At 33.3% G+C, this 13,042-nt stretch overlaps 1 pseudogene; it reads left to right on the top strand.

The window, feature by feature from the left end:
* The first annotated feature begins 1,976 nt into the window (after window positions 1-1,976).
* Window positions 1,977-9,420, top strand: LOC116125526 (annotated as a pseudogene).
* The last annotated feature ends 3,622 nt before the right edge of the window (window positions 9,421-13,042 follow it).

Below are 13,042 nucleotides of genomic sequence, written 5' to 3'. Positions count from 1 at the left end.
AAAAATCCACCTTGTAAAACTATAAAAGCCCAAACACATACTTAATCTTCACTCGCATTATCGGATGTATATCAAACAAAACTACACAATATAATATAAACAAGTCAAACAATAAAAAGAAACAAAATAAAACTCCCTTTCCTTAACGCTTGATTACAAGTCTCCATGCTATCAATATTACCAGAACAAAAACATAAAGGAAATATATTTGCAATCAAATCTCAACAAAACAAAGACTTGAAAACAAAAAAATAAAAAGAGATGAAATAAATATTACTTACATTCTTACAAAATATTGTTTAGATACTGCAAAAGCTTTAAACAAACCAAAAGCAATAGTCGAAGAAACTGAAGGAAAAACAGAAACAGATACAAAACGACGAGGTAGAGACAATGACAGTGTACAGAAAAATACGCTAATTAAATAGTAAACTAATTTGAAATAATCCGGCCAAACAATTCATAGAGCATTAACTAATTTGAAATAAAACCCAGCCCAACAATTGATAGAGCTTTAACTATCCAGTCAAAAAAATAACAAGTTAAAATTAATCCAAAAGTGTCTAATTCAAAAAACTCTATAATTAATATTAACATTTTAGATTAAATATATTTGACAATACATATCCACTATAATTAATTTTAGCAAATTGGATTAAATAAGTATATATAAATGTGTAATAATGAAAAAAACTACTATTATTAATTCTTTTATCCAGTGTATCAAAAAATACCTAAATACAGTATTATTGTTTCACATAAAATTAATATGCAACTAAAATAAAACATAATTCATTAATGGAACACTGAATAATGTCAAAATGAAATTCTTAACTAGATAAACATGATCCAAAAGATAAACAATATGTCCAAATCCAATTTCAAAAGCAACTCACGCCATATATAATTTTGAATTTAAATGTAGGTCTTGTTTGTTTTTTCTCCTTACCAGCCGAATATAAATGTTTATTCTTTTGTTTTAAAAACAAAAAAGTAAAAAAAATAATGATTTTGACATATATTATATATACCCTTCAAATTTTTATATTACTGAAGATTTTAGATGTTAAATTGATTGAATTTGGGTGAATAGTATCATTTCCTTACAAACTTAAATAAAACAACCTAATGATCCGTAATAAAATGTAGGGGTGTTCAAAAGAAACGGTAGGAACCGGAATTGGCGGGTACCCTGGGTTTGGTTCTGGTTCCTACCCAGAACCAGTCGTCAATAGGTAGGTTCCGATTCCAAATCTTTGGAACCGTTACTGTATAGTTCCAGTTCCGGCTCCTATAGTTAGGAACCGGAACCGAAACCAGGAACCAGGAACCGAGACTAATATAAAATAAAATTAAAGATTAAGTGGGTTAATAAAAACTTTTATAGAAAAAGTAATATGAATACATTTATATTTATATTTCATAACATTTAAAGTAAGTTAGTTTCACTTTTGAGAATCTACCTTTACAAAATAATGAGGTTTGTAATTTTGAATTTATAATTTGTAATTTTATTTTTGTTAACAAGTGCCAAGTGGGGGGGTATTTGTAAATTTTAAGGGTTTTTTTGTCATTTTAAAAATTTTTGGAAGGTCATGTAATTTTACAGAGTACCCAGAACCGGAACCGAAACCGTTGTTACAGGTTCTGGTTCTAGGTACCTAGGAATCGGAACCGTCGGTTTCGGTTCTGGTTCCAAATTTCAAGAAATCGTCGGTTCCGGTTCTGGTTTCGGTTCCTTCAAAAAGTGCAGGGTACCTGGAACCAAACACCCCTAATAAAATGGGATTAAGGTTACGTTTCCAAAATCTGCGAGTGCTTACATAAAAAAGTCAAACATATGGGATTAGGGAACATTTTCAAACCCAGCATACGGTCATTACAAAAGCCGAACACTTGGGGTTTTTATACTATTTTTACAGCTCAAGAATTGGGCCGGGTATAGTCGGGGCAAATACGTATATTGACCCGAGGCTTACCCTTCTGAAGTTGTCTGCTGCAACCAATTGAATTTAACTTTAACTACCGTTCAAATGGACGTTGATTTAATAATGATCCATTTTAGGAAAAAACCAATCTGACACACTCCATCCGCTTGTTTGCAAGTAAGTCTTCTACATATTCTTAATTTTTCCAGAAACTAGTTAGGGTTTCGTTACAGCTCTTCTATTCTCAACTATTATTCTTTATCTTCGAGTTTTAGGGTTATTTGACCTGCGATCAAATGAGATGCTAAAGCAGATATGGATTTCGTTTCCATTTTTAACGCCGATAAAATTTATTAAATTTAGATAATTTTGGAGTTCGATGTTGGGTAAGACTATCATTTTTATTGATATTCATGGCTGAATATTAGGATAAATCAACAATTTTTCCTTTGTCGTTTTAGTGTTTCTGTTATATGAATTGGGCTAGGTAATGCAGTTTTGCTTCTTTTGTAGAGTTGAATTGCCACTAAAGGTTTTTCTTTTTTTTGTTAATTTGATATCCATTCTGTTGCCTGGAGAGAGTTATAAGTTTGGTATTAATGCCCATTTCATGATTTTACAAGTAGTGTTTTGCATATACTTTAAAATTCAGGAGTTTGATAATAATTTTGAACTTTTCTGATTTTATATATGGGTCATGCTGCAGTAGAGGTCTTGTAATATTTGTAAGAAATGATAATTTTTGTGACATGAAACGTCATACTTGGAACATCTGGCATTGTACTTGTGAATTGTATGTTATAAATTATGATTTGTAACATCTACAAGTGTTCACATTTTGAAATCCACTGATTTTAAAGCGGTTTATCTTTTTTCCCCATTTTTTCTCTTATGCTGATGACACAAACATTGGTTAAATTTAGAGGAAATTTGGATTATATTCTTATTCTAAATCATCATTTGTGTTTTTGTACAAAATTGCAATATGTGAAAAATCGTGTTTAACCAATTTAATATCTCTTTTCTATGGGGGATTCTTATCTATCTGTTGATCTTATGCTGAATCTCGTTCTTCCTTTTTGAAGGTTTATGAATTGGTAAAAATTATGGGTTTGGCATCCGTTAGCAGTGCCAATGAAGGCATACAATTTTGCATATTTGACTTGAGAAGGGGACAAAATGAAGGGCAGGAGCTGGACAAGATTTTGTTTTTCTTTCCTGCTGACTCGCCCTTTTCTACACAACTTTCTGTAATAGGGCTAAGTGAAGGACTTATCACATTTACAAGGTTAGTGGCCATCCTGATGCTAGAATGCTTTTAAGGGGAAGCTAAAAACAGAAGATATGTACGAGTCTTTTTGTATTGCTACGAGTCCTGGAATGATTTTTTCTTCTTTCTTCGCCCTATTCCATCAATTTCAGTAGCCTAATTTATGTGTTTTTTTCGTCATCAAATCCAGTTGGTATATCATTATTTTACTGTTGGAAAAAATTTGATATTATTGGATTCTGTAGCTGTTCAAGCAAGACCTTTATTTATATATATGGTTGTTATAAGGCATAGAACATGAATGTTATGCAGAATTTTCTCACCAGAGGCTGCATGTGAGGTCATAGAAGCAGAGAGGCACTCTCATGTTTTCTATGAAGCAGAACCTGATATTTGGATGGTGATGTTATGGTATCAGTTTCTTCTGAGCTGCTTTTTAAATATCTCTGATTACATGTTTTGAGTAAGTACTCTTTAAACATTGATGATGATGGTGAAATGTTATGTCCTTAACCGCAGATTCTCATAAATGTTCTCCTTGCCTCTCTTTTGTAGAATGTTGTATCTCTTGAATTCTAGGATTGGTCCTTCTCTGTTTGGCATTATCCTCTTTCTAGAAAAATCAAGTTTTAACTTTTTACCATCAATTTTTTTTTATATACAAGTGGAATCAGTAACATTAATCTATTTTGCATGGTTGGAATTAAATATGGATATACTGTTCCCAGTGTGCATTACTTTTTACATGTGAGAAGTAATATCAATTTTTGAGAGTACAGTAATCTAGCAGTCTAAAAGTTTAACATCATTTGTGTAAAATAGCTGAGTCATTGCTTTCTATAAACTTTTAGTTTGTAGTTTGGTACTGAATGCTACTGGGCTTTGGAACTCTATTATACTGGTATAGAGGCTCTTGCAAGTTATAAGCTACTTAGAGAAACCTGGATTGATATCTCCTTCTATGAAGAATTTATCATGTGCTCAAAAAAAACCTGGATTGCTAAATCAAAATAAGAACACAAATCTGGCATGTCATGATACATATAGTAGTGGGGGCTTATGGGGCAAAAAAGAAATCCGCTCGGTTTCCGACTTGGTACAACACAAAGTCATCATTCTCTTTGGTTTGCACAGCAAAAAAATGATTCTGAAGGTTTGCAAGAGGATCAAAAAAAAAAAAAAAAAATCATCACATTCATGTATCGATCAATTTCTATTCCCCGAGCCATTGGATTTGCAAATAAAAAACAAGCCAAGAAAAACTAGAGTGATTGTAAGGTTCTTAAACTGTCATGAGTTCTTCATCCTGAAGACTTTTAGTCTGTGGCTTTATTTCATGAAAAAGGTTGTGTCCACCTGTTGGTAGATCACTCACGTTGTTGATTTTTTTTTTTTTTTCGGGGACGGTGTGGTTATGAGTCTGTAAGAAGTGCTAAGTGGTTCTAATCAGTGCTTTAACTTGTAGGTAGTCGAGAAAAGTAAGGAATTAGAAGCAATATGGAGGATTGATGCATTACGGAAGGTTCTCAAGGAAGTTGACTTCCTTCTCTTGATGTTTTATGGATCTTTAAGAGCAATGCTTGAAAAAGAACCTAGTGGTGGACTCATTTGTATCCGTTCATCATGGATTATCTAAGTGGTAAGTGATTTGCAATCATGTGCCTGGTAAAATTATGCTAAATCCATTGTTCCAATGACTTTGGTTCACCATATTTCATTGTTGAGTCACTAATTGTCAGCATTTCACAAGCGCTCTCTCTTGGATACCTGCTGCTGGGGTGTGCTGAAGTTGCCGTATCAAATATCCTCCATTGGAACTGTTCTACTGAAGTAATGCTGAAGTTGCTATATCTCTCTCCTTACTGTAACTTTTCTCTTTGAGGCAGAATTTTTCGTTGGGAAGAAACTCCAATTACCATCATTCCGTGACTGTTTAAAGGAGCGTGGTACTGTACAAATGCTGACTGTGGGGAGGGAGGCTGCAATTGAAGTTCAGGTTTGTTGTTACAATGTGCATACAAAATGGGGAAAAAAAAAGGTTCTTCATATTGTTTCCATAATAAGCTTCAAGGTATCAATTTGCTAGATTCACTTTTAATAATAGGGAAAAGGGGTTTTATTGTGTTTTGGTTTTCTTCATCTTTCAGGTTATTTGTACTTGTAGATTAGAGTCTGTTCTGCAAAATCAATTATCTCTATGGTTGAACACATCATTTTGTTCTACTGGAAGCTTTTCTGAATATTGGCTGACACATGGAAGTCAATGCTTTTTTCAATTTTGTCTTATGTTTTCTGGAATAATTGTTGCCCCTATCATTTTTAGCACTTTTATCACTTCCTCAACCACCCAACCAGAAATGTTGTACTGTTAATTTTATCCTGGATCATATTTGTGTAAATTGGCCTAAAATTCATTATTATAACCCCTCTACTGTGTTACACAATAAGTTTATGCAAGTCACGTTTGCTGACGTTTTGGTTCTTCAATTGTTTGGCAAGTTTTACCCGGAATTCTACGCAATTATAGAAGTGAATGCACAGTTTTCTGTCGATTTTATTATATTACTGCAGTCTTTGAAGTGTTGGTATTTCTTAAATAAACTGAAATTTAGGGGAGTAATTGAGCATTGCAGTCTCTAATCATTTGACTTTCATTCAGAGAGAAGCAGAGATAGCATTAGAAAATGGTTGTCAAGGTTGGTTAATCTTATAAATAATTGTTAATTTCATTTAAAGAATGTAAATAGATACTTTTCTAGACATTTTGTCTGTATGCAAAAGATGCATTTATTAGCCCAGTCTACTTTTGTGACTCCATGTACTTAGATTCAATCTCTTTTACCCTCTTTAACGAAATCTTCCAAATGAGGGGCTTCAAGTTTGTTGCATTTAATTGTTTCTGTTATTCTTGATTGAAACATACTCATTATGATAAACATGCATATCTGTGGCAGATAAACAGAACATAATGGAATCTGTTATTTTAAATAATTCTAATGATTACATTTCGTATTTGCAGTCGCTTGTCAGGGTACTGGAATCTTCTGCTGGGAACACACCGTGCTACTCCTTGATTTTATTTCACAACCTGCTGGTGTCAACAACGCTTTCTCCTGTATGGTTTGATCTCCAAAGCCCATTCAGTTGTCAGTTTATTTTATCGTGTGTGCCCATTGTTTAGTATCCTTAAAGTTGATCAGGTCCTTAAGGATTGAATTTCTGACAGAACTCTGGAATAATCAATTGCTGGGATATTTTCTGTATTAAGTGCTAATGCTCATTGCAAATCTCTTTGTCAGGATGACACCATAAACTTATTTAAGTATGCTGTTTCAAGATTAACTCCACATGCTCTATCCTCAGGAGTAAGTTCTTGGTCCTATTTACGGAGAGGAAGTGCCTCATCTCTTGTTGCTTCAGGGTCTACCTTGCCCCATTCTGCCTCTGTTTCAGAACAAATTTATCATTCAAGTAATACCTCACCTGGCAGAGACAATAGTAATCATAGTTTGCCACGGCCCTTGCCAATGGTAATGGTCCAAGAAAGGATGGTTTTCTTGTCACTGATATATGGGTGTGGATGCTGGTAGCTTGATTTGTGCCACCCCAACAGTTTGGCTTCGGCAGACGGAGGAATGTATCTCTGTCCTTACAGTATAAAAGCCTTACCATAATCCTTCTCATTCCTGTTTCCTCCATTCTAAATGGAGAGCAAGGTGTTTCTGCAGTAAAGCAACAAGTTCTTGATAATGTTAGTTCCTTATTTTCATTGTTGATTTATCATGATTTTTAGCCATTGACTTCTTTGCTTATGTTGTTTTTTCTGGTTTGCTATCATTTGTCAATCATTACCCTCAAAATTTGTTTGTTACAAAGTCCGTGCGGTTGGTCTCTAAATCATGTCCACATTGTTCAGATCGTTTATTGTTCATCAGATATTTTAAATTAATAAGATTTTCTATCCAGTTAATGCTACTATATTGTCCTGAAGCTTTCTTTTATCCTCTAGGACCTTGACACTCTTCTATTGTGTATTTTCTTTTTACATCTGTCATTCTGCTTTATGCTGTCGTTATTTGCGATTTTGTGGAATTCTACTTCATTAGAAGAGTGTATCATTGTAGATTTGAAGCACACATGGTAGTGCCTAAATTTTATCTTCTTTCTTGCATCTTTCAGGCCTCACTAAAGATATTAAAATTGAAGAGAAACTATCCAAAGGTTGGGGTGGCAGAATGCATATCATGTCAGTGGGTATCGTTTACTTTTGCCGATGGTGACAGAAATATCTCAAGGGCTTCTCCACCAGGAAAGGTTACTACACTAACAAAGGTAAAGCACACTGTTGCAATTGTGTTGTGAAATGTCTGGTTTAACACAGAAGAATGTATCCATGCAATATTATTTAGGCTGGATGATTAACAATCTTTTACTGCAGCTTAAACTGAACTTTTTTTTTTTTTTTTGAGTGTTCGTGTTAGTTAGGTGTATATGTGATTGTGAAGGGATTGAGGACAGTTCAGTAAATGAATTTTAAATTAGGTCCACATCATAAGAGCACTTTGATTGTCTATTAGATCACTATATGTTGTAGTCTAGTCTATTTTATCATCCTCAATGGATGGCTTATATAGGGGCTAAAGTGGAAAAAAATTGAAAAATTGTGGCTCCACCTGCTTATATTTATATGCATAGTCTTATAAATGTGAGGCACATGTAATTATTTTCTTGTTTTGAGGCTGACATGGAAATTTGAATATGCTTTGATGCTAAGGTGCCATTTATAAATTAAAGGGACTCGCATCTTTAAGAGAACTATATTAATTTTAGTAGTGGTTTTTGATGATAATAAAACTTTAAGTTGGTGCATTTTGTGTTATTGTGTTGCAGAATCTTTACTTGCATTAAGCAAGCTTAGAGAAGAGGTAGATTGGAAAAAAGTAGAGCAAAATATGATAATCCAGACTCTGAGAGAGATTTGGAACTATGCATCAGAGCAAAAAATAATGCCTGGGTTATTGCTCGGGTAACAAGGGGGAAGGAGCTTTATATGGCTTGAGAAGCAAATGAACACTTCTTTATGCCTCTGTGCTTTGAGAAGTTCAGCAACAGGTAGTGCTTTTTTCTTTTGATATTGTGTTGAACTTCTTCAGTGTCCACATCATCAGTGTGATTATTCATCATTTTGATTGTTGTTGCTTTTACTGTTTCTGTTGGTACTCCCTTTGTTTCATGTTGTTGCGAAGTGAATAATTTAGAAAAAAACTAGTCTTGATGGTTAGATGTCCTGTAATATTCAGGAGATTTTAGGGGCTTAATTTATATGTTTGTGCTCGGGAAAGCTGGGAATGAGTAAAACTCTCCGAAACACACACACAAATACACGCACACATGCACAAGAAGACTTGTTAGACAAGAATGACCAGTTTGGGTCAAGAACATCTCCAACCCTGATACATTTTATCCAATTTATCCAAGTTAACTCAATGGATTATCAACTGTTTATTAGTACCTTTACTTTCTTTTACCATAAGAAGATTCCTCAAATTTTATTGAAATTCTGAAATTTATTTTAAGTCTTGAATTAGAACAAATAAATTGAAAAAGTATTCTTCAAACAGGCCAAATCAGTGCTGATTTGTTTAACAATTATTATTTCCCTATTAATTTCCATGAAAGCTTATTTTGGTGTTCCTTTTTTTCTCCTTGGTCATGTTTCGGAGTTCATTGGATATGGATATTTCAGATAAATAGAAAACAAAACAATTTGTTCGATGAATTATGCAGGTATTGCAATGGAGCTTTTTCTTTGGACTAGGAAAAACTTTGGATCTCCAGTATATGTGCTCATGTAATAGAAATTTCAAGCATTCGATACACGTCTTGTCAGTCACTCCCTGGGCTCCTGCATGCGGCACCTTTGGGCAGCAAAGACTGGTGAATGAAATACAAAAGGGAAACAAATTTTATCCGTTGTATATAGCGCAAAATCTGCAAGAGCTTTAGACGTAAAATTGGTTGCAGGATTAATCTGGGCTTCGTTTTCGGGTAGGTTCAGACTGCAGCATCTTAATGAGACTTGCTCTCTGATGCTGTTACATTAAACTGTATGTGAAGGCATTTGTTTGAAAAAATATTAAGAGCTGGGCCTGGGACTATAATTCTGTTCTAATTTATACTGTATAAAAAAATGATTTGTGTCAATCTGTTACTTTTTCCAAATTGGCTGACTTGAATTGCAAATATTTTGTTTAGGGGTATGCTGTCATAAGTATGATACCTCGAATTTTCATCGTTTTTACGTGTAGAGAATGTACTAATTGAGTGTATAAACTGATTGTTACAAAATTTATTCTCGTTAATTATTACGTCAATTGATATATAAAAAACTTACAAATATAATATTCATAAAATTAATTGTCATTATTTACATAAATTTTTTGAAGGTTGACACTGGAATAAAGTGTTCCAGAGCAGAATAGTGATAGTTCTCAAAAGTCAAAACCTGTAAACAAATAGGGTGTCAAAATTTTTTTCCTTAAGAATATTTAAATTATATATATATATATATAGTTGAGATTAATGTATTAATGAGTATTTTAGATTTGGTAAGAATATACCACATCATCAAATCATTCCTAAATTAAATATATTTTATTTTAAAATTATTATTCATGAAATGAGTTGGATGAGTTAAAATAAATTGTGCAAATAAAAAATCAATAATGCTGTGAATAAATTGCAAGTAATGTCAGACCCAAGTGCATATATCAATTAGAGATATACCTTGGGCCATGTGTTATAAGGCCTAAAACCTGGCAATTTGGTGGACTTCCACGATTCAAAACACTCCTTTTTTTTATTTTCACCGATTATAGATAATTACATTTGACTTTACTTAGGAGAATCTCAATGGGACAAAAACTTAAGCAAATAAACACAATTATTTCATGAATTGTTTTTTTTTTTTGTGTGATCAGGGTGACCTAACTTGCACGCACCTCAACTAATCTTTAGAGTCTATTGAACATTCTACAAACCTAAAAGACCAAGTAAACCATAATTTTATTATAGTAGATGGTCCTAAGGTTTGAACTTAAGAACTCAAGGAATGAAGCAAATCTCCTTAAACGCCAATGGTGTTGGATGTACTTAATATTGTCTTGTTAAAAATCTTACTAGGGAAGCCCCATGGGACAAAACTTGGTCAAGGAAGAAAGAGAACATTGCACATATGTTTAGTATAGTAGCTCTCTTTAATATTTTGCTTCCCCTAATCACTACTCCCCATAATAATAGCAAAATTAACTTGATTGCTTTTGAGGCATCGCATACTGATGTTATGTACTAACTTCTCAAAAGTTGATGTCGATAACTATATGGGTTTTCGACTAACATCATGAAGTGCTAGGATTTCTAAGTGATTAGAAAATGTCGCAACCAAAGTTTTCTTTAGAGTGTCACAATATTTGCTATGCCATTTAAAAATATTTTCTGTCTACATCAGTACATTGATTGCAATTACTATATCTGGTCTAATATATTTGTGCTAAGGATAATAAATCACCTATTGCATGAAGATATTGTACTTCAAAACCAAGTATCCTTTCATCATCGTCTTATGATGAGATAGATATGTTTCATGATTAATAGTCCGAACCATTATTGGGGTACTCAAGGGGTCAACCTCATCCATATTAAAACTTCCTAGGATCTTTTTAATATAATCTGACTGATGAGTCAACATTCCATTTGAACAATGTTCGATCTACAGGCTGAGACTATATTTTGCTTTCTTTAGATCTTTTATTTTTAATTCTTCTTTTAATCATCTAGTTACTTTTGTGAGTTCTTTAGGAGTTCAATTAAAATCATGGCACTGACACATACTACCACAATTGGCAAAACTAGATATTAATTTCCTTATGAACTTGCATAGGCATAGTGGGATTTATTAACATATCCCTCCTCAAGTATTCACTAAGGTGATTGTACCACATTCTTCTATATTGTTTCAATCCATACAATGCCTTTTGGATTTGCCATTTTTGCTTTAGGCAATATGAATCCTTCAAGGAGTTTCATATAAATATTAGTATTTATTATGCTGTACAAGTATGTGGTAACAACATCTATGAGACATATATCAAGTCTTTTTGAGACCAATGAATAATTAAATATCAAAACGTGATCACATTCATCACTCGTGAATACATCTTATCAAGATCAATTCCAGGTCTCTGAAGAAAACATTTAGCCAAAATATTGGCCTTATATCTAGCAATTTCATTTTCTCAATTCCTTTCTTTGTAAATATTTATTTGTATCTCACAAGCTTAACAGCTTTTAGGTGTTTGGACTATAGGTCCACATACTTTACAATTTGCTAAAGAAGTCAAATCTTCTTGAATTGGTTTTTTTTCCATTTTGGCCAACCATATCACTATTTATACTCATCAATCGTCAATCATAATTTCAATAGCTACTACAAATATATCATTGATGATCATATTTTCACAATTTTACATTTCTCTCGTACATGCAAAATTTATAAAAATTTCAACATTTCTATATCCCACTTTTGGCACATGTGCCACTTTTAGGGCAACAATTCTATGTGCCATTTTTTTTTTTACATTTGCCACTTTTAGGGAACTATTCTCATATGCTACTTTTGTAGTATGTGCAACTCTTTTGTCTCTTTTGAAACTTGTGCCTCTTGAAAGGCAAGACCTCTTTTAAGCCCTTATCTTTTTAGGGATCATTATTTCTAAAGATAGAGAATGTGGTTTTATCTGTAGTCCAAGCCTTAACAGGTAACACCAATGTTAGTTTTATTCTTTATTCATCTTCCAAGAAACAATATCATTAGACCTAGGGTTCTATCATGCAACAAATAAATAATTTGTGACCATTTTAACATACTGTTTAGCTGGAGTAATAACCTAAGTTGGTGTATTTATATATGATTTCGTTATGCATCTATAAATGCGTTTGACATTCTGTTAATATTATGTCACTTTCGATGAAAGTTCATGTCTTACTTCATGAGATTTTATCATTTCCTTAAACATGGGAATATTGCATCATCAAAATATGAAAAAAAAAAAAAAGTACAGTAAAGATATCACCCATTAGGGGCTCAACGAATTATATGACCATTAATTTGTCAACATTCACTTTTGGGAATGGTGAAATAACCACTTGGGAGTAATTTATAATTTTTATTGAAAGCTCATTGATTTATTCAACAGTCAAGAGGCATTACATCAATTCTATATATATGTATATCTATGAAATCCATATGCTACTTTTGGAGTAGGTTCGATATTCATTCAACTTCTTCAGGAATAGATAATATATATTTCAGTTACAATCATAAACCACACAATTTCAATTGTGAGGTGTATAGGCAAAAAATTGTATTGGACTACTGATAGCCCAATATCATTTTATTCAACTTTGGAAACTATCAATGTATGACCCAATGCTTTGGCCCAACTCCATTGGCTAACCCAACTCCGATTGGCTTAATGTATTACACTCACGGCTCCGTGCCACGACCTAACTCCGGTTGGTCGCTTGACAGATCCTATCGTGTGGAAGATTTACTCCACGAGCTGGTCCAATCAATATGCTGGTTCACTCTATGAGTTTGACCACGCCACAAACTAGTTACTCTACGAGTCACATCACTTTACGATATGGGCTGCTCTACGAGTTAGATCACTCTACAAATTGGGCTCAACTATGATTCGAACTTCTCAACAAAGGTCGCGCTCGCTATTCAGTGCTCATGTCCCACATGAATCCTAACATTCCATGGATTCGAAATCTCATGAGA

This window comes from Pistacia vera, unplaced genomic scaffold (assembly GCF_008641045.1).
Source record: "Pistacia vera cultivar Batoury unplaced genomic scaffold, PisVer_v2 Contig167, whole genome shotgun sequence".
NCBI classification, from domain to species: Eukaryota; Viridiplantae; Streptophyta; class Magnoliopsida; order Sapindales; family Anacardiaceae; genus Pistacia; species Pistacia vera.
The sequence above is the reverse complement of the archived record's forward strand: the minus strand, read 5'-3'. Positions and strand labels throughout refer to the sequence as shown.